Source organism: Corapipo altera, unplaced genomic scaffold (assembly GCF_003945725.1).
Source record: "Corapipo altera isolate COAL_440 unplaced genomic scaffold, ASM394572v1 2b, whole genome shotgun sequence".
Taxonomy (NCBI): Eukaryota; Metazoa; Chordata; class Aves; order Passeriformes; family Pipridae; genus Corapipo; species Corapipo altera.
In genome coordinates this window covers 26,154,897-26,181,670 of record NW_020884874.1, presented here as the reverse complement: position 1 = coordinate 26,181,670, position 26,774 = coordinate 26,154,897, and the positions used below count along the sequence as shown (strand labels likewise).

The window sequence follows — 26,774 nt, the reverse complement described above, 5'->3', positions numbered from 1 at the left end:
TGGCACCAGTGCAGTGCACAGATACTGGGCACTGCCAGGTCTTGTCTGTGACACGTGGCAAATGCTCCCTTTCACATGTGCCTTTTTCTGTTGCTTCTTCAAAAACAGAACACTATTGCTCTTCCACTATATAATTCTCTCCTGCATAAAATTGAGCTAGATGAAGTCAAAAGTGGTGAGAGGAGTTCAAAGCCCCTGTGAGGTTCCTGTTCTCTACATCAGTGCCATTAAATTTGTTGTTTTCAACTGATGAAAAATTTAACAAATTTAACAGATATTTCTTGGATCATGCTATTTCTTTAAATGAACACATATTTTCTGCCTGTACAGACTACAGTATAAGAAACTTGAATTAGTTTCTTCTTTTACCTTTTATCTTTGTTCTTTGTATCCTATATCCCTGTACATTGGTTCTATGTACAGTGTTCTTGAAAAAAATACAATAGTACTTTGTTAACTTCATTCTCTAAAAAATTGTGTTTTCTGTATTTATTTCCATCTGAGCGTATGACAACATAGTGGACTTAGAGGAGGATGCAATAATGAGCAGCCAAGCAACAGCAGAATAGCACAAGAACTGGGAAATCTCTTCTGGCGGGACTGAGGAGTGAATTGTATGCAAGAACAGGACAGATCTTTGAAACTCAGTCTCCTTACATGTGGTTATCCATGTAGTATTTTATTCTGCACTTTAAAATCATGAACACTTTTGTAACCAAATCCATAAGCAGTAGCAAGTTGTCAAGTAGCAGAGTTTCATGGGATTTTTCTTTCAAGATATTCTCTTTTTGTGAAAATTAAAATTAAATGGTACAGGAGCTCACAAAGGTGCAAAATGTTGCATGTTGTGAAAAATTTTCTAAACACTTTCTGATTTTGTTACTGATGCAACAAACCTTTGATTTTTTATATTTTTTTTTTGATGATTTGATATTTCTTTCTTTAGTGTTTAGGTGTTAGTGACCAAAGGGAGGTTACTGTAGTTTTGAAGAATTGTGAAATTAAAGGATTTGTGAGAGATATTAAGTGAATTTACTGGGGTTTATATGTGTGTTCACTTGGTTATAATGTACGATTGATGCCAAAGTTGCTGGATCCTGTTGAGGGTTAATACTGTTATACTTTGGCATTTTGTTTTGATTTTGGTTTTGATAATTTCAAACATGCAGGAGTTTTAGTTATATCACCATTGCAGATCATGGAGCTTCACATGTAATCCTATCAACAGTCATGAGGAGTCTTGTAAACTAAGAAGAAATTATTGTTAGCCATGATGTTTATGAAAGTTACCTTAAAGGGAAAAAAGTGATTCTGAAAACAAGAAATGCTGAATGCTATGTTTATGAGAATAGTGTCTTTCTTAGTTTGATAGAAACTGTAACAAGAAACAGCTGAAATAGCTGGTAGGAAAATATTTGGCTTACTTTTTAAAGAAAAAAAAAGTATTCACTGACTTCAGTTTCTTTGCTAAGATCTCTGAGTTTAGTCTATGCGACTTGTCCTCTTGAAAAATAACAGAAGACTGAAATCTAACAAATGCTTAATTTGAAGTCTTTTTGAAAACTGCAGGCAGACCTAAGCAACTGTTAAGAAACTTCTGTAGAAACATAGGGGCTGTAATTTGCAACCTGCAATGAATACCTTTGAGCAAGGGTCACTAAAAGTAATTAATTTTCTTTTTGTAGTTTCAAATTTAAAAGGTTTTGCAGTTATTCATTTCTTTTAGTTTTCGAAAGTAATTTCGACATTTCCTTTTACTGTTGCTTGTAGTTAAGATGGCTGTCCTTTCCTGGATTTTGCTTTTACTTCATTAAATTTATTTCCCAAGCCCCGTGGCTTGCTGCTGTGAAACCAGTAGAGGGTGCACAGGATATATGTAGTCGTGGCTGTTTCCTCACAACCCACTGTGGCGTGGCTCTGCGGAAACCAGAGAGCTACTGCTTTAAGCCCTGTTCAGGTGAAGTACTGTGTATCTGGAATTGGATTCTCAGGATAATTCACTCATGTGCTTCAGTGCACTGTTCCATTCAGTTCGTGTGTGTACATGCTCACTAAGGGTAGTTTTCCCCCTCTGTTGTATGGGAGGCTCGGGTTAATATACAACTTCCTACACTTTAAACACTTGCTATAATTAACAGGGATTACACAGTCGTCGTTTTTACAGACTGAAGCCTGCTCTAAGAAATGTTTGTGAATCTTAGTTGTTTATTGCCATGATATTTTATGAGAAAGGTCAAAGAAAGTGGATGCTTATATACTTCTGTGCATTTTTGACTGATAATAACAAAAACACTCCTGACACTAACCTGTGTTAATATGCAGGCCCTGCTAATGGCTGCCACCCTCCCTTCCCTCTCTCACCAGCAAGTGTTGCCTGCTAACTCCCAGTTTGTGTCTTATCTGACCAATTACAAATTAGTTCAAAGACTTAGATAACTTTTGAATGTTCCTTTTTAGAAGTCCTGGGCTCTTTTTTGCAAGAGTGCTTCTACTCTGCTTAATCCTGAAACACTTTCTATTTTATTCATCAGAGAATGGTTAAGAAAGGTAGCTGAGGGAATCTGCTTTGCATTACAGAATATTATAGGGTCTTCGAATATTCAGAGTTGGAAGGGACCCACAAGGATCATAGAGTCCAACTCCTGGATTATCTTTAGAATATATTTTTTTTCACATGAAGAAATTCAAATCCTGTCTCTCTGACAGGGATTCTCCTTCCCCTGGCTGCCGTCTCCTGCCTCTCGGCAGGGCTGCAGATGTCTCACTATTCCTTGAGAGTTGTTGCAGTGCTTCTTTATGCATCCCATTTATATGTTGGTTTTGATGTCCATCTACATATCCTACCAGTTGCAACCATTCAGAAATGGGAAAATAGCTTTAATCCTATATTTTCAAAGACAAACCAGTCTCTAACTAATCAGTCCTGTGGAAAATACTATGAATGTTTTAAAATTTTTTCATAGTATATAGTTATTTATATGATGGAATCTAATGAATAAGACAGTCCTTTGGCTTTAATCACTTATGCATTTGCTCAAAATGGGTAGTATTTATTTTGCTACACTCATCTGAGAGATTTGTTAACAAAATCATTGTCTTTATATACTATTTTGACAATAAATTCATTGTGATAGTAAATATGTCATAAAACATGAAATTATATATGTATTAGTATTTAATAATAGCATTCTGTACGTGGAGTATATTGAAAACATGAGTCCATTTTATATATAGTTTCATTAGCTTAAGGTAAAATACATCACAGGTACTATTTTCTACGACATAAAAGGCATCTTTGTAAGTTTAACATGTAGGCTCATACAACCGTGCCACCCAAGCAACCCTAATTTAATTTCTGTAAAATTATCTTAAGGAAAGGAGGGAAAAAAACAATCTGTAGTTTAGTTTCACAATGTAAATGTTAATGTATTAATGTAAGTGTATCATCAGTGTGATACAGTTGCATAATACCACTTTGAAGGATTTTTTGGTCCCACAGTGAAGCACTTCTGTGCTTAATTTTACCTTTGTGACTGGGTTGCTGAGTTTCTAATGCTCAACTGGAATAAGTGCCTAATTCTGTGAACTAGCCTTCCCTAAATCACTGAAATACACTCATTAGCTCCGTTTCCTGTTAACATGTTTCTGCTTTGTAATTTACTTCTGTTTGTACCTCTTTTCAAAAACATCTTGTTTTTCCGGCATCTTCTTGGAATCACGATCATCATATCAAATACAACTTGATTTTTGCTTATTTCTAGCAAATTGAGTTCATTTCTGGCTGAGGTACACTGTAATGAAATGTCTTATGTTGGATTTCAAAGCTTTAAAAAAAAAAAAAGTCTTTGTATTATTGCTTGTAAGAACAAACTTTCATCATTCCGATTTAGTCTTATTTTTGTAGTTTTTATGTGAAAACAGAAACGCAAAACTACAGTTGCCCTGAAAACCTTTTGTTATATATATATGCTCTTCCTCTCACCTCCCAGGTTATTGTTCTTATAGAAGTAGGAAAATGTCAAACCAGTCCCAGAAAAAACATTTAGATTTAGATAACTGGTGTAGACTCAAATTCTGAAGCTTCTTCAGCCTGCTGAGATCCCTCAAAATGTTTTAAAGCTTATAGGTCACATTAATGTTAAGAGTTCACCTCCTTGTGTTGGAGTTTACTTTCCTTAGGTACTTCTTTCATCACTCTAAACCGTAGTCCATTGGCATCTTGGAACACAGTCTGGAAAACAATTACTTAAGCAACTTATTATGTGTATGATTCCAGCAATTCTTTCTTTTCCAGATAAACACAGCTTCTGCCTCAAGGAATGCTCAGATGCCAGTGAGGTAGCTAAAACCTGTGATGTCTGACTCTGAGGATTGTTCTTATAGAACAATGTGTTTTCTGTGGGGAAATGCAACATCTGGTTGCTCATGTAATAGGTTTGAAGTGTAACATTATTTGTACCCACTTACCGTCAGTCTCATTTATGCTGGCTTCCAGGGACTGAAGGTGATGAAAGAAGACTTGCATTGAAAGAACCATATGATTTGAGCTCTGCTTTGCTTTCCTAAAATGTTTAATCTCATTTTTAATAATTTTAGTTTAAGTACAGTTTGGGTCAGATGAGGTTTCCCTTCATGAGGGAATTGAATCTACATTGGTTTCCTTAGTCCAGAATTACCTTTAATACATTGGAATAGTAGCTGGATTTTGTATCTTAGTTTTTTCACATTGATTTGTACTCAGGGCATTAAGAGCAAACCATGAGTTTACTCTTAAAATGTTGAAATGTGAAAGAAAATGCCAGAAAACTCGAGATTTTCATGTAATAACCTTCTTCATGAGTGACTAAGTTTTTATTAATTTCTTTATTAAGATCTTTCAGAAGTTTTAATTTCTGCTTTCCCCCCTCCCATACTATAGTGAATATCTCTTTACTGTATTCAAGAACAATGTGAGTATAGCATTCCCTGCAGCTACAGAATATGGATTACATTATGTTCTTTACTGTGAATTAGAGGAGAGACATAAAGGAGAATTTTGTTTTATACCTCTTTGGGCTTTTATAGTATAAATACACTTTCAGTTTTTACACAGACATAACATTTCATCAAACACTGGTTCAATAAATTGTTTCTTAAAGCTCTTGTTAAAAAAAAAGCCAAGCTAGTAGATTTTTTTTCATTTTGTCTCTTAAGAGAAAATCTAATTTGTCCCAAGTAGTAGGAAAGAGGCATTTTTGCAGTTCTTATCATGGCAGGTGAAGGAATATTTGTGGGCATGCCAAAGAAAATTGTGTTGCCTGTGTAAAGAAAAAGACAAACTTAATTGCTTAAGTGACTACAAAGCAAAAAAACTGATTAGGTCTTCAAATATTGTTTACAAATAATGACTGCATATAGATTCAAAGGGTGAGAATTGAAGATAACAAAAAATTATCACCTTGAAAATAAGATGCATAATATCTATAATTCTTTTATAAGAAATCAAGATCTGAATATGTATTAAACTATATCATTGCTAAACAAATATGATATACTATATCCTCTCAGCAAAAAGTATAATGGTTATATTTAATTCATTTTAGTAAGAGTAAACCTAGCTGCAGGAAAAAAACCAAACCAAACAACAAAAATTGCAAATTAAAAACTAGATTAAATATATTATCCAAATACTCTCTTTTTTCCCAATTTAAACATCAAAAAACTTTAACAAAAAATAATTTCAACTTAAAAGTCTTTCTAAAGGTAATTTTATGTTTGCATCTTTTACACTGCCACTGTAAATGCTCAACTTGAAGTTCCATGTGCCCATGCTGTGGATATGGCTGCTCAGCAGGTCTGTCACCCTTGTTTGGTACATGGGCTGTCCTGGGAAGATGCTGGTTGCTGTGGTGGTGGGGTGGGAAGGAAGAAGAAGTTGTCTATCCACCTCTTTGCTGGCCAAGTAATTGTGGGTGCAGTTCCTGTCAGAGCAAAGTGCAAACTTTCCTTGGGGTTTTCCAGGGGAGAATACACTGCTGGGTGAATATTCTAAGTTTTGAAAGGTCAGCTTTCTTAAAGATACTTCAAGTATCAAGAAAATACCCTTTTTCACATGCTCATGTCATTCGGTTTTGGGCCACCCACCCTACTGTTGCTTGTCTGCCAGTGGGCATGCCTGTAACAAGGCAAGGTGATGTCTCCCAAAGGACTTGCTTGAAACAAAATCTCAGACTCATCCTGCTCAGAAACAGCTCTTTGGGCAACTTGTCAAATGTTGAAAAAACTGCGTCTTCTCATTTTATTTTACAGCCCTCCTTGCTTTCTTTTACAATGCTCATAAAAATCTGAGAGACCCAGGAGAAATCATAGTATCATTTGGAAGAAGTCAACAAAATTACTCATTGTAGTATCCAATTCTCAACCTCCAACGTGGCAAACTTTTTACTGCCTAGAAATGGGAAAAGATTTTGAGAGCAGGAGCTGTGCATGTTTTCTGTAAAATGTTCCTAATTTGCACTGTTATTCTGAAAATTTGAGCTTTGGTGTATGGAAGGAACTGACACAGAAAAGAGTCTGCACTACTGAGGTTTTTGTGGTTATCAAGGCATCACAGTTCCCCATCATTGATCCAGGCATGTTCCATATCCCTAAAAAAGAATTTGTTATTCTAAAACATATTGAAATATTTAATGCTGACACAACTAGAGACACTAACTTACATTAACTCAGAGACCACTGTGAAGAGGAAGGCTTAGTTACGATAAAAGTTGTCCCTGGACTGGCAAGATGTCTGCCTCACCTGTTTCCCAAATTCCTGCTTGATGTCAAATGAAGCAGTTGGTAATTTAGTGTGACACATGGGACCATCAGTTCTGGTGTCAGGAGCAGATGCTCATCATGCTCAGCCAGCTCCCTAAGAGGGTGAGGAAGGCACCCCTCAAACTGACCAGAGAGCTGAGTCCAAGCAGTCAGCTCTGACTCATAATCAGTACCCATCCATACTTGTTTCAAAAGAGTATGAAGTTAGTTTTAATAATAAAAAAATACGCTGCCTAAGTATATAAACACATAGATAGGAAAATAATCTTAGGGTAGAATTTAGTCCAAATTAAGTAGTTACGGCTAGATTAGATTCTCCCCTAGTCAGGATGGTTTCAAAAGTATTAGACCATTCCTTGTCAGGGGGCAGGTCGATTTAAGAAAATTTATGACCAGTTCCTGACAGTTCAATTTATGCTACTATTACAGAGCAGATAGCATGTTTTTTTCCTAGTGCCTTCTGTGTAAGTGGATAGGATGGATGCTGTTGAGGTAGCCATTGATTGCACATTTGCTTTGTGTATCTAAGGTCTCAATAGTGACTATCTGAAAGCAATAATTAAACATTACTTGAATATGATATGTAATGTAAAGCTGTCCTGCCTTCTTTTCTACCCTTCTATTTCATCCTTGACAGTCTTCAGGATCAAAACACATTTGAAGAGGTTGAAGGGCAACACTGCCAAAAAGAGCATAAAAATAATCCACTGGAATATATCTGTTAGAAACATAATCAAGCACTTGGTTAGAGCATGGTGCTAATAACACCCAGATAGTAGGTTTGATTCCCCGTACAGGCGATTCACTTAAGAGTTGGATTCGGTGATCCTTGTGGGTTCCTTCCAACTCAGAATATTCTGTGATAATCTCTGTGAAGCTGTGAGAGTGCTCATTTAGTCACTCAACAGTGCTTTAACTGTTATAATAATAAATGCTTTTGATTTCTCATTAGTGCTTTTAAAGGGGATTGAACTGCTTCCTCCCTTGATTTACCACTTCTTTTTATGGATAATATGAAATTTAAGAATCTAGATACTGATCCAGCAAAGCACATAAAATATGACTAGTCTGATTAGAACAACTGGATGTGCTTACATTTAAAGCACGTGTGAGTATCATTGCAATAGTGCCTAAAGGAAAAGGAACAAATAAGGCAAATATAACGAAACAGAAAATAATGTAACAACACTTATGTAAACTTTATCATTTGCTTCCTTAGTTGTAAGCATGATTGATAAAGCAGTGACAAGTTTTAAAGTCTGATATGTTAAAACACACCACTAGTTTGTCCTTTTGCTCAGTTCATCTTTCTAGTTTTCTGAATTCCTAACATTATAGTTCGGTGTAGAATGAGCTTGTGATGAGATTGTTTTGTTTTTCTAATAGAAACATTTTTTTCTATCCTAGAATGTGAAATGTTATTCAGATATTTTAAAAAACTTTACATTTCTTGAAACTGAGTTGATTTTTTAAAGTTTCATATTAAAAGTTAGGAAAATGTTATATGGAATCTACCCTCCTAGCAGCAAGCTCTTACTTGATGGAGTTACCTTTGGTGAATTTCAAAGTATTTCACATGAAGGAGTTTAATCCTCTGAAATACTCTCTCTAATATTTTTCCCAAATCATTTATTGAGATTATTCTTCCTCCTATCTGCTTTCAATGGCACTTATATTTTTGATAGAAGCAACAGGCAGCTTTTCATTAGCACTGTGCATCTTTGGCTTTTAATTAGGTTTTCATGAAGAAAGTTTCCCAGGCTGCAACATTTTAGCTGAGACAGATTTTTAGTTTTATTTCTATATATTAAACGATATTTCATTACCTACAAATGAATGTCCTTAAGCCTGGATATGAGTAAATACCTTATCACCAAGATCCTTGAAGTTTTAATTACAGTCTTCCAGGTATCTGACTGCTTTTAGTCCAGTATGATATTTAGCTTGATTCTTTTAAACAGACTAAATTTACAGCACTTTTAAGTGCCTATTGGACAATCAGGATACAGATGTAAATAGCTATGCATCCTTATTTTGTCTCTATATCTGCTTTTATTTTATATGAACATTGAAACTGTATTATTGAATTACTGCACTGTTTAAACATAAGAAGGCTCAAACAAAGACATGTTTTGTATGGAAGTTGCTATACAAAATAAAGCCGTCTTGTAGTTCCATCCAAAAATCAATGTGTCATCACGTTAAAAAAGGTCTGCTCTACCTCAGTAGATTGGTTTTGCTTTGCAGGAAATGAAAGTGCCAGTTTATTCTTTGTTCTTGAAAAATCTTTTTTTCAGCACAGGAAACAAATGCTTCTAACTTTCTTGGATCTTTTTAGCTTATCATTGTAAAACTGTGGAAAATAATCAGTTACAAGACACAGCAATCTGGCCTTTGTTACTAAAAGTAAAATAATAATTTCAGTCTCAGAGGTTTCCCACGTCCATAGTTCCCTTCCTTTGAGGATCTGTTCATCCTGAGCGTGATACAGTGCACAGTATAAAAGCACAAGTTTTCAAAGACACAAATGCTGTTCCCCAGTAGGTGGGTGTAAATCCCAACAGAATTGCACCTAGGAAGTAGAGCAGATTTTTGAATAAAAATGTTTGATAGTTCCTGGTAGTTGTGCTGAAATCAGCCTACCTAGGATTATATTAACACCGAATAAGCATTCTGTGGTACGGTACCTGTAAATATGCACTTCCATAGTCTTTCATGTTGGATTCTCTTGTCTCTTCCAAACAAAGTGTGATGTCTATTATGTTCAAGCATCCATTTATTCTAGAACTGCCCAGCTCTTGCCCACCATCACCTTATTTCTCAAGGCACTTAAGCCAGGACTTAACTTTGTGTCCAAAGATTTTTGGACTCAACGTAAATGAAGTACGATACTAAAAAAGGCTGTATTCTTTTTGAATCATGGCCAGTTACAAAAATGTACTGTTTTATCCTTCAAGATCTTGTGCAAGGATATTTGTAAAATAAAACAGTAAAGTCACAAAATACAGAAATTTATGGTGATGGTTATTGTGCCTGCTGATTTTCTGTAAAATTGTTTTTCCTTCTACTTGTTTTCCAAAGATCAGAGAAAAGTACAATATTAACTTCCATAAACCTTGATCCCTCATTGTAACTTTATTTTTCTCCTTATTGTATCTAATCACCTGAGCATTTTGACTAACTTGCCCATTTCCATGCTATGCATTCCTCATTTCAGATGAGAAGTGTCCCCGCTTTATTTCTTGTTGGAGAGCATCTGGGACTCTCATTTAAACACATGAATTATACAATTTCAGAAAAGTCGGGGGAATCAGGAATTCCTATCTGTGTTGACACCCTGACTTATATAAATCACTAATTTGTAGAGATATGATCCATTATATGAATTATAGTTTAATGCAAGTTGGATTGAGTGCTCTGAGGTTAAGATCTCATGTGGCTTACTGTAGGCTTTCAGTGTCATACTGGGCAAACTGCTTTATGTCTCAGAGTCTTGATTTTCCATTTATGATAAAGGACAGAATTTCCTTTTTTTTTTTTCCCAGTTCTTTCTTTTATCCATTTCGAGTGTGATCTGTTAGCTGAGGAACTTTCATGCATGTATGTGTTAGGTTTCATAGCAGAAGTGCTAGGAACAGACTTGGGCCTTACTGCCTCTACTGGTAATGGGAAGTTTTGTGATGCCTTCTCCTTTAACAACCTGTATGCTTTCAGAGGGATTTTGTCTAAATTGTTTAAGAAAGACAAGGACATTTTCATGTAATTTAGGAAGTTACAGACAACTTTTCTGTCCTTGGAGACTTGTTATTACTTTCTGTATCCTCAGTCTCTCGTTAGCATAGTTTCTTCAGTGTTTATGCCACCATAAATATCTGTAATAATTGTTCAACTTGCAGCAATCTAAAGATGACATGATGCTTAGTGGAAAGAGGAGTATTTACTACATTCATAGCACTTACCTAGTGCTGGCATTCAGTGGTGACACTAAAGGAGATCCCCAATAGGGCAATCTTACAAAATGAAGGAAAGCAAGCATTTTCTGAGAAACTGATGACATCCCACTTAGTTACATCATTTTATAGAGAAGTCACCTTTAGTCTTATTCTACTTAAGGAGTCATCATTACCCACACAAATGCTGTCTGCAGAGACTCTGGAGTGACTGTGAAATCAAAGGAGAAAATAATTCTTTTGAGTGTTTTCTTTCTTGGTCCTTTCTGTAATTACAGGTGCACCCTCCAGACGCAGTTAAGGATGAAAACAGCTGTTAATTTTAAATTACTTTCAAAGGACATTAGGCAATCAAAGAAATAGAGAGTAATCAGGATGTTGCATTACAAACATTTCTGTATAAGTATTGTACTGTTTCTTTTACATTTTTTTCCCTTGCAGGGACCATTAAAAAAATCAAACCTGAATTTATGTAAAGTGTACAGTCTCATTAGTTGTCTACAATTATAAGTAAAAGTTAATGTAATGTGCAGTAATTTTGACATCATACCAGGAAAATTGTGTAAATCATCATTACAAATGTTTGAAGTATGGTCTTTTTTTTTATTCTAACCTGAGGAAGTTTTTCAGAAAGCTATTAGGCTTAACAGGAAGGTAGAAAGAACAACTGCGTTAGTGACAGGATCTGTTTAATCCTGTTTATCAATGATTTTGATTTTACCAGGGCAAGAGCTATTCTGTGGTCTGCATAGTCATGCAAGAAGAAAGTTCCAACAGTACATTATCCGGTCTTTACAAGTGATCAAGCATAAGAACAGACCTTTGGCTATGTTTCCCTTGCTCTCCATTTTTTTTTTAATGGAGAGTAGTTTGTTTTTATAGATATTTTTTTTTTAAGGTTAAAACACTGACAAGAGAAGTGGAAATGTTTCACTCTACAGTTTGTGCATGCTGTTTGGAAAATGAGTTTGCTCCACTGGAAGGCTTCAAATGGAGGCAGGGCATCTTATTCCAGGGTTACTCTAGTCAAGCACAGGGTGTGTGACTGTAGTACAGGGGAAAAACCCATGGAGGGGCCTGGAAGCACTGTGCAAAACACATGCACACATACCCCAACAGCACCTGCTGGCAATGCAGCCTCTCCCTCTGTGAATCAATGAGCCCCACTTGCCAGTTTAGATAATGATTTTTTTTTAAAATTCCAGTTAACGTCAGTTCAATTCTATGCTTCTTAACAGAAAAAAAATTAGTAGTAGTAAGAGACCTGTTGCAAATCTACCACTGTACACGGCGAAGCCACTCTGAGGGGCTGCACACTCAGGCTTGCCCTTCTGTGAGGCATTGGACCTTTCACAGTCTCTTTCCCTATCTTTACTCCTGAGACTCTTCTAAATGCAGCAAAACTCGAGGGCCTCACTCAATGTTCCTGCGAGGAAGACTGTCCTCCCCTTTCCGTGTCATACTGGGGTTTCTGATATGATTTTCTTAACAGCTGGGAACAACAGCCCCACCGGTGGCTAGAATGAGTGGCCCCTGCAGCACACTGGCCTTGCACAGCCAGGGAGCTTGCTCTCTCTGGCAGAGATTTGGCACTGGTGGTTGCCAGCTGTGCCCCCATGGTGGCAATCTCCATGGTACAAGCTGTTGGCATGTCACCCCTTTTCCTCTGTGTGCCATTTGCCTTCTCTAGGTACAGCCTTCATGACCAGCCTGGTCCCTGCCAGGTATCGCTACAGCCTCAGCCCTACCCATTGCTTTTATAGCCTGTTCAACTCATTCTAAGTCATTTACTAACTCATTCCTCCAGTGGCCTCTCAGCATTGTGTACTTAAATACTCCGTATCGGTCCCTGAAAAGGGCTGTTGGCAGCAAAAGTGGAGTAAAGGTACGACTGAGCCATGAGCATGTTAAACAAGTAAAAGAGCATGCAGCGATGACTGAGTGGGTGCTCTCTGCTACTTCCAGCCAATTGAATTAATCAGCTAAATGGATTTGGGAGATTCATCCCTTGTCCTGCAGGCTCTGTCCTTCCTGGCAAGGATCTAGAGACAAATGACAGTAGTTCGTATTATAGTATTCAGTCTCTTTGTTGGAAGGCTCTGGTCTGTGCTGTGTTTCTGTGGCCAAGCATGAGGCTGGACAGGATCTCACACAGGATCACCTGGGCTGTTCACCTGCTTTCAGGGAGGATCAAGCATACCTCTCCTCATCTCGACAGGTGTTTGTCTCAACTGCTCTCATTGCTTCTTGGGACAGCATAACATGCGATACCTGTAGATAGCCTGCTACCTGGCTGATTGTCCTTGTGTTAGAAAGCTTTTCTCCAAAACTACATACTATGTCTTGTCTTCTGCATGATAAACATGGAGAACAATTAGTCATCATCCCCTTCTCAGAACAAACTTTTACATATTTTAAATATGTTATCATGTCTTCTCTTAGTCTTCCCTTTTTCTAGACTAAACAATCCATTTCTTTCAACCTTCTCTTCTTCTACATCTGTTACCAATTTTTTGTGACTTTTGCTTGGACTCCCTCCAATCGTCTTCTTCCTTCAACAGCCCAGGAGGCAGAGTTGTATTGCAGCCAGGGCCTTGCTGCTGCTAGTAGGGGAAAAGAATTACTTGATTTGCTTACAGTATTGCTCTGACTGTATAGCAGGCTACCTTTTTCTGCAACTGGATATCATCCTGACTGATGCTTTGCTTATAGACTAACTCCCCTGCAGATCTTTCTATGGTAATTTATTCTTCTCTTTGTGGATCTAATGCATTCATTTCAGAACATTTATCCAAGTTACTGCAATTATGGTGAATTCTAATCCAAACTTGTAAACTGCTTGCAACCTCACACAGTTTTATATCACATCAGATTTTACAAATCTCTTCCATCACCAAAGTACAAGATCGTCAGATACAGAAGGCATCAGAATTACAACTAGTTTGTTTTGAGAAACCTAATGAAAGGCCTTTGTCTGATTGATAGCAAACAGAGGTTATGTTGTAGGATGTAGTCAAATTTGTCTCTGCCTGTCAATGTGCCAGCGTACAACAACCCGAAATTACTGACATTTTGGCCACCAAAGGCAATGCTCAGATGCTAAATAAGTCTCTGCAGAGCTACAGGTGACAGCAGCAGTATTGTCTCAGGCAGAGTTTATTTTGAACTAGCAAGGTTGTTCAGTGCTGAATTTCTTTTTCTAACACGTTTGCAGGGTTTTTTCTTATATTTCACTATCTTTCTTTTCCCTGTATGTTTGCATGGTGAATTCTTTGCAGTTCTCCCAGCAGGTGTACTTAACAATACCTTTTAAATTACTCCTCTGGGACTCTAAGGTAATTAATAACGAGGTAATACATACTGTTCACTTTCTCTGCACTTGGTTAATTTGCTGCAGTGCTTTAGTGCTGACCTTCTGTAAACTTGTCCTCTCATTTAAACTCTTTTCCCCCTTGGATTGCCTTTGCCTGGGGGTGTCCTTGGTTAGTCTCTGGAGCTGGCTGCGGCTTCATTCTCTGTGCTTGTCTAGTACTGGTCTGCTCTTCATTTCCTAGGAATCATGAAATATCTCATTCTGTAATCACTTTGGTTTGATTTCTTTTTCATCAGTAAATTTTTAACAGTTCTTCTACAAAAATAAAGTTAAAACTAGAACACCCTCATATATCTTTTATCACTTTATGGCCTGCCAAATTACTTCTTCAGCAAATACTTGAGTATCTTTTCCTCCAGGAGAAAATAAAAGAGATGTGTGATATCAAACTTCATCCATATTCTAATTTTAGAAGCCTTTTGAATTTTTGTATGCTTTCATGGAGGAGTTCTTTCATCCAGGAAGCCAAACAGAAGACTGTTTCAAAGGTTGTCTTTACTCCTTGAAGTAGCCAAGGGCATATTTTTATGACCTACTAATCTAATCCTTTCTGCAAAGCAATTGCAACTAAAAAACACAGCTTGCTCTGACCTCAGAAGTCGAATATTGTTTTAAAACAAACTCCAGCTTTTAAAAATACCTCTGGAAGACACTTCCTGAAGAAACTACAAAGGGTTCCTTGTCTCATCAGTATAATGGCAACCGCAAAGAGATGACATATAACCAGCTGTTACATCATATAAATATGGTATGCTATATCTTGCCTTACCCTCGTGACAGGTTGTCAACATGCAGCATAATAAATATAATCTTCTCTGAGCAGCGAACAAAGCATAGCTAAGACTGACAGAGACTTCTACAACCTATATAAATATAAAAAAAAAAGAGATGAACAGTGTAAATCCTCTATTGATACAACACCCAATGAGAGCATCGGTCTCAGAGTGCTTGATCTGTCTGTTATGGGGCAGCTTACAACCCTACATCTGCAGCCCTTTTTTCCTTTAGGAAAGGATGTATGTGGTTCAGCTATTTGAGCATGTTTCTTGTTTTCTTTGTTTAAAAAATATTCCGTAATAGTTAATTCAGACCTTTGTAAATGGATGACAAATAGGCACGTTTTGTTAAAACAGAACTTTCGTTATAGCCATTTCTTACCCTGCTATCAGAGCTATTTCAGTAGCTCTGTGGGTAACAACAGCATTTTTCTTTCTTTGGAGGCTCCAAGTATTACAATTATTTTAGGGGAATGGTTTTGGATTCAGTTTGTATTCGTACGGATAGGTTATATATCATGGGTATTATGTAATGCCTGTAATTTAACACTCCACAACGAAAACAAAGCATTTATTATATTCTGAGGCATTTCCAGGGAGTGAATAACTATGATTAACTGAATAGGCCATTAGCTACCACTCTTACTGCTCAAATGCAGCTGAAATAGCATTTATTTAGTGGCAAAAATATTTGGCAGCACTGCACTTACAAAAAAACCCCCAAAACTTTACAAATTACATTTTTGGAAAGTCCTCTGCATTCTTAGGAATCTCCAAAGAAGTTGTATTTAAAGCCACCAGACTCAATTTTCCTAGGTTGTAACTGTGCAAGAAATATAATAAGTATATAATTTAGGCTAATATATTTTAACAATCTTATACTGACATATGTAGGAATTCAATAATTAAAGTAGCTATGAGCATGAAGTGTTCTTGGATTGATTAAACCTTCTCACTCCATTATCTCCATTTTATTGCACCTTTTTACTTCTGGTCAGATGTGTTTGTTCTCTGTACTACATATGTTTTTCCAAGTATTTATATCACTGAAGAAATATGTTCTACAACTAGAGAAAGAAGTATCCTTGTTCATTTTATAATAGTAGAATTACTAATGATTAGCAAGATTTTTTGTTAGTGATCTGAGCCAAAGAGCAGAACCTAGCAGGTACTAAGTTACTTACCGTATTTTACTTATGTTTGGGGTTTTTTAATGCTATCTTGGCATTGAAAAGGATTGCTCTTTTTAGTACGTCTTAAACACCTGCAATGCCTGCTGTTACGTACTAAAAGCTTTGCTTATAGTAAAAGAATTTTCCTTTGTGCTGAATTTTTGTTCAAAACAAGAAACAGAATATGTGTTCAAGGTAATTTGAAGGGCTTTCAAGGGTCTTCAGTTTATTTTTGAATTTAATATTCTTGACAGTTGAATCTGATTAAAAACCAAATACCCTCTGAAGTTTCTTTATCTTCCTCTCTCAAATAACTTAATATATTTTCATGCTTTCTATAATGTCAGATCTCTTCAGAAATACTGGCAGTAGTTACAGTAAGAAGATATTATAGTAATTAGCAAGAATATTTCTGATTTAAATCCCTTGGTGAACAGGAATGATATGAATTTGGCTATGTTGCTCTCTGGAGATCCTCAGCATCCAGAGCAGGCTGCATTCCTCGGCTGACTGAAGCTGATGGATAACTTTTTGTAGATTGTGTGGTCTGTGATGGAGCTGAGGAGCAGAGTCTAGCTCTAGTGATTGTCTTTTTTTAGAAAAAAAAAAAGGCTATTCACAACGGAAGTTGAATTTTACTTTAATTTTCCCATTTCTTAAAAAAATAGTGTCTACTGACAGTAGTATGCTTGAAAAAGCTAAGAATTTTGAAGGACCTAATATTGACTGCCTGATAACTATGAAACTTCACAATATTTTAGAAGTAGGCATGTGCAAATGAGATAATTTTAAGAGCAGTGGTATCAAGAGAATGCAACCACTACTGTTAGAAACAGATCACAGTCTTTGTCAGAGTTAATGGAGAAGAGTATTGGTTATGGAAATGTTTGTTGACATGAAGAGCATCTGGTTGTGTATTTCAGAAAAGAAAGGTGGGGTCAGTAGCTGGTAAAATAATAAATTCTATTTTTGCTAATTATAATTGTTTATACAGAGCTATTTCAATTGTTTTTTGTTAACAAGGACATTAAAGATTATTTTTTTTTTTTAGGAGCTAGATTTAAGCATGCCAAAATGTCTAAAATATAATATGAGGGAGTGTAGAAACAAAATCTATTTAACAGTTCATCCAGTTAAACCTCCAGGACGGATTGAATAGTAAATCATTGGGAGACCGTAGCTGGCATAATAACACCCAGTAGTCTTCAACAGGTGCAAAAGCATTGAGTATTCTCTGGAGCTCTGTTGTCCCATAATGATTGTCTGATGCAATTTTTACATGTTGTGGTATTTGATTGAATAACTGAAATGAATGAGTGGTTACAGCAATGTAGATTCAGTCAATACTTTTAGAATTTTCAGAGGAACAGCTGACTAGAAAATGGAGGTAATGATCTGAAACAAAATGACCTACAGAAAGATTATCTTCTGCTTATTTAGTGCTGGACTGATCTGCCATCAATACGGAGACATTTGTAGAATAACAAGAGCATGGAATTAAGAGGCATTCTGTTTACATAACTTATAAATTTTAAGTAAAGGTGCCAAAATATTTTTAATGCCAGGCAGAACAAGACCGAATCACCACTGGAATTATTGGCTTTCTGATCAATAGCAGCTAAGGTCACAGAGATACCACAAGTAAGATCATAACTTGCACCTAAAATAAAATTATTTAAGGAAATAATAAAGCTAAATATATATAATCGCATTAAAATGTAGACTGATATTTTCAAGCAGTTTTTAGGACCTCTAAGAGAAGCTCCAGGTTGTACGGTTCACCTTTCATGGCTATTCATACACTTCTAATTCACCAGGGACATAATTCCTGGACTGCAGCTATTGGAAAGAGTATTTCCCCTGCAAAGTGGGAACTATGAAGGGCATGTGGGAAGGAGGCTGATGGTCTCCACTGCATAGCTAAACCTAGAGAGAAGACTCTATTATGAGACAGCAGAGGGCATGTGGACACAGCAAACATGTTCATTCTGCAGATGGATAAAACCCTAGCAGGCAACTACAGATGGGTACCTTTCATCCAAAGGAGTTGCTGCAAGACTGGGATAAAATTTGGTAGTACAAATATAAAGTCAAGCATTCAATGAAATAAACATAATTTCTGCAATTAATTTTTGGAGACAAAAAAATGAGGGAGAAAAATAAGTATTTTTATTAACTGTGAAATATCTCTTAGCCATCAGTGCAATACAGCTGTGTAAAAAAAAAAGAAAAGGAAATGCTATCTTAGGACCTATCAAGCAAGGTAACTCCAGCAGAGGTAGTACAGTTATCAGTGTCTTTATCATAGAGTCATAGAATCATTTAGGTTGGAAAAAGACCTTTAGCTTCATCAAGACCAACCATTAACCCTACACTGCCAAGTACACCACTAAATCCTATCCCTAGGCACCACATCTAATCCTCTTTTAAATACTTCCAGGGATGGTGACTCTACCACTTCCCCTATGCAGCCTGTTCCAGTGCTTGACAACCCTTTTGGTGAAGAATATTCTTCCTAAGATCCAATCTAAACCTTCCCTGGTGCAACTTGAGGCCATTTCCTCTTGTCCTGTCACTTGTTACCTGGGAGAAGAGACTGACCCCACCTTACTACAAAATGAGGACCCCCTCGACCCTCCTTTCCTACAGTCTAAACAACCTCAGCTTCCTTAACTGCTCCTCACAAGACTTGCACTCCAAACCCTTCACCAACTCTGTTGCCTTTCTCTGGATACACTCCAGCACCTCAATGTCCTTCTTGTAGTGAGGGGCCCAAAACTGAACGCAGCATTTGAGGTGCAGCCTCACCAGTGCCAAGTACGGGGGACAATCACTGCCCTGGTCCTGCTGGCCACGGTATTCCTGATACAGGCCAGGATGCCATTGGCCTTCTTGGCCACCTGGGCACACTGCTGGCTCATGTTCAAGGAGCTGTTGACCAACACCCCCAGGCCTTTTCTGCCAGGCAGCTTTCCAGACACTCTTCCCCAAGCCTGTAGCGCTGCATGGGGTTGTTGTAACCCAAGTGCAGGACCTGGCACTTTGCCTCGTTGAAGCTCATACAATTGGCCTCACTCAGCCTGGATCTAGCCTGTCCAAATCCCTCTGCAGAGCCTTCCTACCCTCCAGCAGATCAACACTCCCACCCAAACTGGTGTCATCTGCAAACTGACGGAGGCAGTGCTCAATTCCGTCATTCAGATCATCAATAAAGATATAAAACAAGACTGGTCCCAATACTGATCGCTGGGGAACCCCACTCGTGACCATCCACCAGCTGGATATAACTGTGTTCACCACCACTCTCTGGGCTCGACCATCCAGCCAGTTTTTTACCCAGCAAAGAGTGTACCTGTCCAAGCCATGAACAGCCAGTTTCTTCAGGAGAATGCTGTGGGAAATGATGTCAAAGGCTTTATTGAAGTCCAGGTAGATAATATGCACAGACTTTCCCTCATCCACTAAGTGGGTCACCTTGTCACAGAAGGAGATCAAGTCTGTCAAGCAAGACTTGCCTTTCACAAAACCACACTGGCTGGGCCTGATCCCCTGGTTGTCCTGTACATGCCGTGTGATGGCACTCAAGATGATCTGCTCTATGACCTGCCCTGGCACTGAGGTCAGGCTGACAGGCCTGTAGGTCCTCAGATTAGAAGCTGATCATGAATAAACGTAAGATGTAAATTCTAGTCATCAGCGCAATGAACTTCTGAAAGATTAAGCAAAAAGATGTTAAAAATTAAACAGAAAATAAATTATAGGATAGAGCTTAGCCAGTTATTGCAAAGGAATAGAAGCCTGCACTCTGTGACCTTTCTGTCTCTTGTTCCTCTACTTAGTACCCCTCCTATTCCACATATTAAAGGGCTATGAACTGTTTTGTATGCTCCAGAGTTTGCTTTCAGGAACAGTTGCTCATAGGTATTTAGTGAGGTGAGACACAACACTAAAAACTGAAGAAAAGACTTCAGCTGAGAGAGAAGAAAAATCTAGGGTTGTTGGTTGTCTCAGGATTGCTACCAACCATCGGTGTGATACAGCCCTGACAAATGCTCAGAGAGGTCTAAGAGCTTCAAGTCCATTTCAGGGTAGGGATGCTGATGTGAGTTCCAGCTTGCTTCCTCCATGTTACTGGAAGCCCAACCATCAGTTACTGCTTTGAGACAGTACAGGGAGCTGCTATGTGCTGCTGGCAAACAATTTCTTAGCCAATTCTAGATGATATTCAATGTCTGTGCAGTGACTTTTTATTTACTTTGTCCCAGTGTGACCAGTTACAGGAATGCATCAACCCCACATCTGGGAGGCAGCGACAGCCAACCTTCCTCTTGAGTGAGAGAGGTGCTGGTGCTGAGCATTCCCCCTCCTTCTGGCTCATGCCAGGGGAAAGCAGTAGTTTGGGACAAATTACATTCACTGGGACCCTGGCAGCAAACAGCTCCCTAAATCAGTCACAGACACCTGTAGGCTGACCCAGCTCCTGCAAGGCATGGAGGTCCTGGTGAGTTTAAGGCCTGTTCTGCAGGACTGATGCAGCACAGGAGCAGTCACACTGTCAACTCCCAGCTCTCCCACAGGATGTGTGGGTGTGATGGGGATGCTCCTGCTGTGAATACCAGCTCTCAGCACCACCCGACTCTGAGCCTGTCCTCACTGCTTCAGTGCATACCAGAAGGGTTTGCTTGAACTGCCCCTGCTGTGTTTATGGATATGCTTTTGCCTTGAAGCAAACCAGAAGCATTCCCACGGTCAAACTCAGCTGGGGAGAGATTAAGGCTGCTCTTCATTAACACCTTGAAGTGTTGTTTGCAGTTCCCAGCTCACACTGTCTGCCATACCGTAGCCACACCAATGAGCACTGTTTGGCCTGAATGTAGATGAAGCGTTCTAGCAAGTATGTCAAGAGTTGGCTCATGGCCAAGTTTCAGTCGTGTAACTGTGTAGACATACCCCCAAACAAATCTTTCTCTCCTTCACGGCAAGGCAGAGCAGGATAACTGCTTCAGCCTGCAAAGCTGGGAGGTAGCAGATTTGGATGTTTCTTGTTTTGCAAATGCCAAACATTCAAGAATTGTGCCTTCAAAAATTATGAGACTGGCTTTAAAGCGTTGAAATCTTAAGATTAAGGCTCTAAAAATCCCTTTTGTTTTGCCTTCTGTTTTTCTCAGACTCTTCTGAGCCTATGAGCACCTAAAAATCACATTTTGCACCTTTTCTTTGCATCTATGAACATAGAAAAATGAACAGAAATACAGAAACTCATATTCTCACATGAGCTGCACTTTTCAGAAGGAGAAGCTTTACAGAAAAACATCACAAGAAACTCTCCAGAGCTGACAACACTGGATTTGATAAAGCCAAGGACTGAATTTGGCCAAAATTTGCACAGCTGCAATAAGGTTATAGTTTGGATTACAGAATTTTTGCTGACAGAAGATACATATGGAGTGAAAAAAATAGATATAGATTACCTGAAAGAAGGAGAAGGAAGTAAAGAGGTTGTTGTCTTGTGCACTACAGTACAAGCATTTTCAGTCACACACCAGGAAAACTACTGCAAGGCTGTGAAATTCCCCCTCCAGCTCAGAAGTCACCCACTCCCATAAAAAGTTATCTAGTCCCAGCCTGTATTTTGGAGGACTGGCAACTGTATTATTGTTTGGTACCCTGATCAGATCTTAACTACAGAATGTAGTGTGCCACTAGACTGTTCATTTCTAACTGATATCACATACACCACCATATTCAATGCAGAAAAGCTTTGGAAGTTAATCAGATTTTTAAATCATGTCACATAGGATTTTTTTCTAATAATGTTAAATTGTTTTACATTCTAATATACACTACTTTTTAAAGCTATTTCATGTGACTGTTAAACTGGCTGATTCTTGTTAATTTAAAAATATATTTTTAAATAAATCATCTAAAAATTTAGAGACTTTGTTATCCATTGTAATTAAGTATAATTTGAATTTAGCACATTGTATCTTCACTTCAGCCTTATATCCCTGGTGTCTTTATGATACCAAGATACAAAGATTGAGGTATTGCATTATCAGTAGTCCAGTCTACCCATAAACTTTCAATGAAATTTAAAGTCAGTTAAATTATGTAGGTTTTATGCTGCTTGCTAACATGAGGAAGTTTTGCACTTTCTATTAATGTCTATTTCATAACCTTAGCCTTAATTACACTGAGTGCTGGTAATCTTCCCCTTGTCAGCCAACACACTAATATTGCACTGTTTAAATACAGACTCCTGTTTCTCCTTCTGGAAAAAAGGCGTGGGACTCATCTTGCTTTACTCTTGCAATACATTTACACTGCCAAGCTGACTGTTTTGTCTCTATAGTATAGAGCGAGTGCTATACAGTGGAGGAGGGACACCCACACGCCTCTCATGTGCTCCTGACACTTGTGGTAGGCACTTAGGCGAGCATGGAACAAATTCTGCTGCCATCACTGACTGGCTCCAGACAGTAGTGGTACTGACATTTATCATGGTTTTGCTTGCCTGAACAGTAGGTGTGTAGTGCCATTAAAGATGGTTCTCATGCTAGTGAGCCAGGAAACCTTTAGGCCATCCAAAAAGGCACTAGACCCTAACACAGATAACTGATTCTCCTCCTTGAACACCCAACCCAGGTTATGTGAGTGACCCTCCACCCCATTCCACATGGCTGAAGTGTCTTCTCTAGAAGTTGTCTGAGGAATAAAAAGAGATTTTGTGTGCATTGGAACTGTATCTGTGCGCAACTTCAGCCACTGTGGAAAAGCAGCAGTCATTCTAAAAAAAATGCACTGGATGTTTCTAAAACATGCAGCAGTATTATAAAACAGTTTTGGACAACTGCAGAATTATCTTTATTTTCAGCCTAGATGGTTTAAGGTCACTGTAATATCAATCCATCCACCTGGTTTCTTTTTCCCGCAGATGGGGTGCACCTCTGACGTCATGTGCCCACCTTTGCCCCATGTGTCTCAGGCTTTGGCTGCACCCAGCCTGGCCAGCCCTTGAGCTTTTGCGATGCATCCCACTGTGGTGGCAGGACCCACCCAGTGCTAACAGGCCAGTACCTATCCTTTCACTCCATTTTCCTCAGAGGAGTGTAATCAGATCCATGTTTCTTGGTTGGGAAACTCACTCAGGTGACCTCATATAGAATATTCAGTGGTCTTTAAGGAACAAAGCAGTATCCTATCCATGTGTTAGAGCTCTTCAAAGCTCATGCAACCCCTCCCTGTATCATGAGGATATCCACTCAAAGATGGGACAGTTCACCCACTGAGTGGGACAGTGCAGTCCCTCTCGTGATCACTTCTTTCTCTGACTTTTGAGTTTCAGGACTTTTGACTTCCCGTAACAAGCGAGTTTTTTGTGGGAGCCCCTCTCTGCCTTGGCAGTCCAACAGCGGGCTGCATGTCATGAGCAGTCCCGGGTCAGGCTGGCTCACCCATCCTTCCTTACCCTATTTCTTTCTTTTCTGCTGGCGAAAGTCAAAAGTGTTTGGGTGTACTCTTTATGCTGCTCTCTGTGACCACCTATTTTTCAGAGGAAAGTCAGTTTCACTCTTCATTGGGAATCTAAGCGGATGTACTCCTAAATAGCAAATCAGATCAAATTTTTTATGAAGGCGGTGTTTTTATTGTATTTCATCTTCTACTGGCCTCCATTCTTCCAGTCCAGAAGCAGGTGGGGACTGTCTCCATCTCAGGAAGCAAATTATTTCACTTTTTTGAGTAACACAGGTGGCACAAGCAAAATATATCATAGAGTGAAAAGTAGAAAAGACCTGCCAAATAACCCAAATTAGGTAAGAAGAGTGATCTGTGCTTCCTGTATTTATGGAGTTGGCTTGTATTTCCATAAAGATTAATGTAAATGGTAATCTTTTCTTTGCAAGGCTCAATATGACCAATCCTGTTTGTGTTAACAGTCCTTGTTTAGTATGTTTCTGATCAAGAACTTATACAAGATAAATAGTAAACAGTAATTTTGCAGCTTGGAGTTTTGTGAAGCTGTGCAACTGATTTGTTTCAAAGGAGATACTGTAGTTGTATATGTTTGTTGCTTTCTCGGGGGAGCTTTTCATTGAACAAAACTCAATTTTAAGAGGCTATAGAAGACTTCCATTAAGTCTAAAGTGAACAATATTTCAGTAGAGGACATACTTCATAAAAGTAGCCATATAGATGTAAAATCCGTTTTCAGCAAGACAGTGTTATCACTTTAAATCTTTTCTCCATAATGCTTTCATTTTGAAAGTCTATACAATTCTTAATTTTAAAAGATATTTGCCAGTATTATCTGCTTTTTTTGAACAAGACTGTATGGCAAAATATTTCAGTTGTTTTTATTCTTATGTGTAGGGAAACCGGGCTAGAATAAATTATTATTATGTGAGTGCATAAATTATTTGAAAACCATATGCAGAGGGTAGTTCTCAATGATGCACCATTAAGTGTGGTTCTTCAAGTGTTTTTCCTTGTTCTGGTACTATTCAGTATTCTCACTGACAGCTTGGATGAAAGGTTAGAATGTACACTTAATAAATTCATAGAGCAGAACAAGCTTGTTGGAAGCAAAGAGATTGAAAATGATCTTGACAAAGTAGCAGAGCAGTCTAGGAAACAGTGGGTTTCCAGTAGTTAAATTAGGGCAAATGCAGAGTTGTACATAGAGCTCGATCAGCTGCACATAAATATAGATGGGTAACAACTGGCTAAGCAGTTCTGCAGAAAAGATCAGGTCTCAAGCTGAAGTGCTACTTCAAACAAGGCCAGGCTACTGGAAGGGGGGTAACAAAGCATCAAATGGGATTATTTCACTTTAGTCAGCACTGATAAGGCCTCAGTGGAAGAGCTTCACCCACTTGCAGGAACCGTAGCTCAGGTAGGATCCAAGAAGAGAGCAATCTTTGCTCAGAGATCTAAATCACATATGCCTTCAAGGAAAGATTGAGGGGTTGTTCATTATGAGAGGATGAAAGGAAGATGTGGTAGCCACCTTGTAGCAATGAGTGACTCTAAAGAGAAAGGGTTTTAGCTGCCATGTATGCTATCAGTAGAAGAAAGCAGTAATAGGTTAGATTTCAGTGATGGTTTAGTATCAGCATTGGGAAAAAATGTAAGTGTCAAGGAAAAGTGGAGCCCTGGAATAGGTTGTGTAGGGGGAATTAATGGAATTTTCAACCTTGCAGATGTTTAAAAATAGATTAGACAAACATCAGCAGGTATGACATTGGTCAGGGATGGGTGAGGCAATCTCTCAAATCACCTCCTAGCCCTACTCCTTTAGTGATTTCTTTTTATGTGATTATGATAAGGATAATAATTATACATACAAAAACTACTTTGGATGGCTCCACAAAATCCCAGGGTATGTAACAAAAAACTTAGCATTAATTCTGGAATTTATTGCATGGCCTCTGTATTCACATTAGATTGAAACAATGATACTTTTTCTAATTTTGCCCATGTCAGTACTGATTGAAAATTTCTAGGGTCTGATGGCTTTATGAATGGTCTTTGTGGAATAAAGAGTAGAACACAGTCAGGTACCTGTGGTAGGATATAAAGCATTCATAGTCGTAAGAAATTTTGGTCTTTATTCTACTTAGAGTCCATGGAAAAAAGATGTACACCGTCTTGAGATTACCTAGGGAATGGGTGAATCACCCTCCCAGAGGTACCTTTGCCTCTCCTTCTACGTATTCTGCAGCAAATATGTATCGGAGGTGTAATCTTGGTCTTTCCTATTCTCAGTCTGAGATACCAAAAGTCTTGATTTTCTGAGAACGAAAATGCCTAGACTTCACAGAGCACTATGTGGGAAAATTATAATTGGCAGGAAATCAGAGTGCATAATGTAGTGTGGTCTGTTCTGAGCCTTGGTTCTGTGAAGCCCATTCAATATGTCATTTATGAAGGATTTATAGGTGTTATAAATACATAATGGACATGACTAATATGTATTAGAGATAGTTGCACACCAAATTTACATAAGCCACTTACTAATCTGTTGGATTCTTACTCATTTATTGTTTGTTAGTCCTCTAAATTGTTTACTCTGTATCTTATGTACAGTGTGTGTGAGAGACAATATAGCTCTTTAAGACAGAAAATCTGTTATAAAAAATTACTCTTTACAGGGATAATATTTTAATGAAGATTTTAAAGTACTAAGCTACTGGACACTTATTTTTTAAATAATAGTATGTTTAATCCTGGATAATGTTTTAGGAACTGTGCAGTATAAGACCTTTCTCCCTTATAATCATTGTGTGGCTAACAGAGAAACTGTAAAATTTATCCCAAACCTTTTCTTAATGAAATATTTGCATGACTAAAAAAAAACCAACAGAAATATCTCATTTATAGGGCTTTTTTAAAAATTGGAATTACGCTCCAGCAACAGTGATGACTAGTTATTGTTCCTTTTGTCAACAGGCAAGATGAAGGAAGTTCTGGCAGCTTACCATGTCCTGGGCTCTGCAGAGTTAAGTGAGAAGTGCACCCATGTTCTAGCATGCACCACATCGCTTCTTGGGTCTGGAGTGCCAGAAGGATCCCAGCGCTGCAGACTGAGACGGCTCTGAGCACCTCAGTACCCCGTTTTTGACAGAACCCAGGGACGGCAATATTACATACCAGTATTACCTGTCTGAGGCAGGTTTAATTTTATAAATTAAAACCATAAACTCTA

General features: G+C 38.1%; 1 protein-coding gene across 1 annotated transcript in view; it reads left to right on the top strand.

Moving 5' to 3' along the window:
* The window catches only part of SCAF8 (SR-related CTD associated factor 8), an 84,971-nt gene extending 58,197 nt beyond the window's left edge, over positions 1-26,774 (top strand). The window contains exon 21 of the mRNA XM_027632305.1: positions 26,519-26,774. The gene's annotated coding sequence lies outside the window, so the exon portion shown is untranslated. The remainder of the gene's footprint in view (positions 1-26,518) is intronic.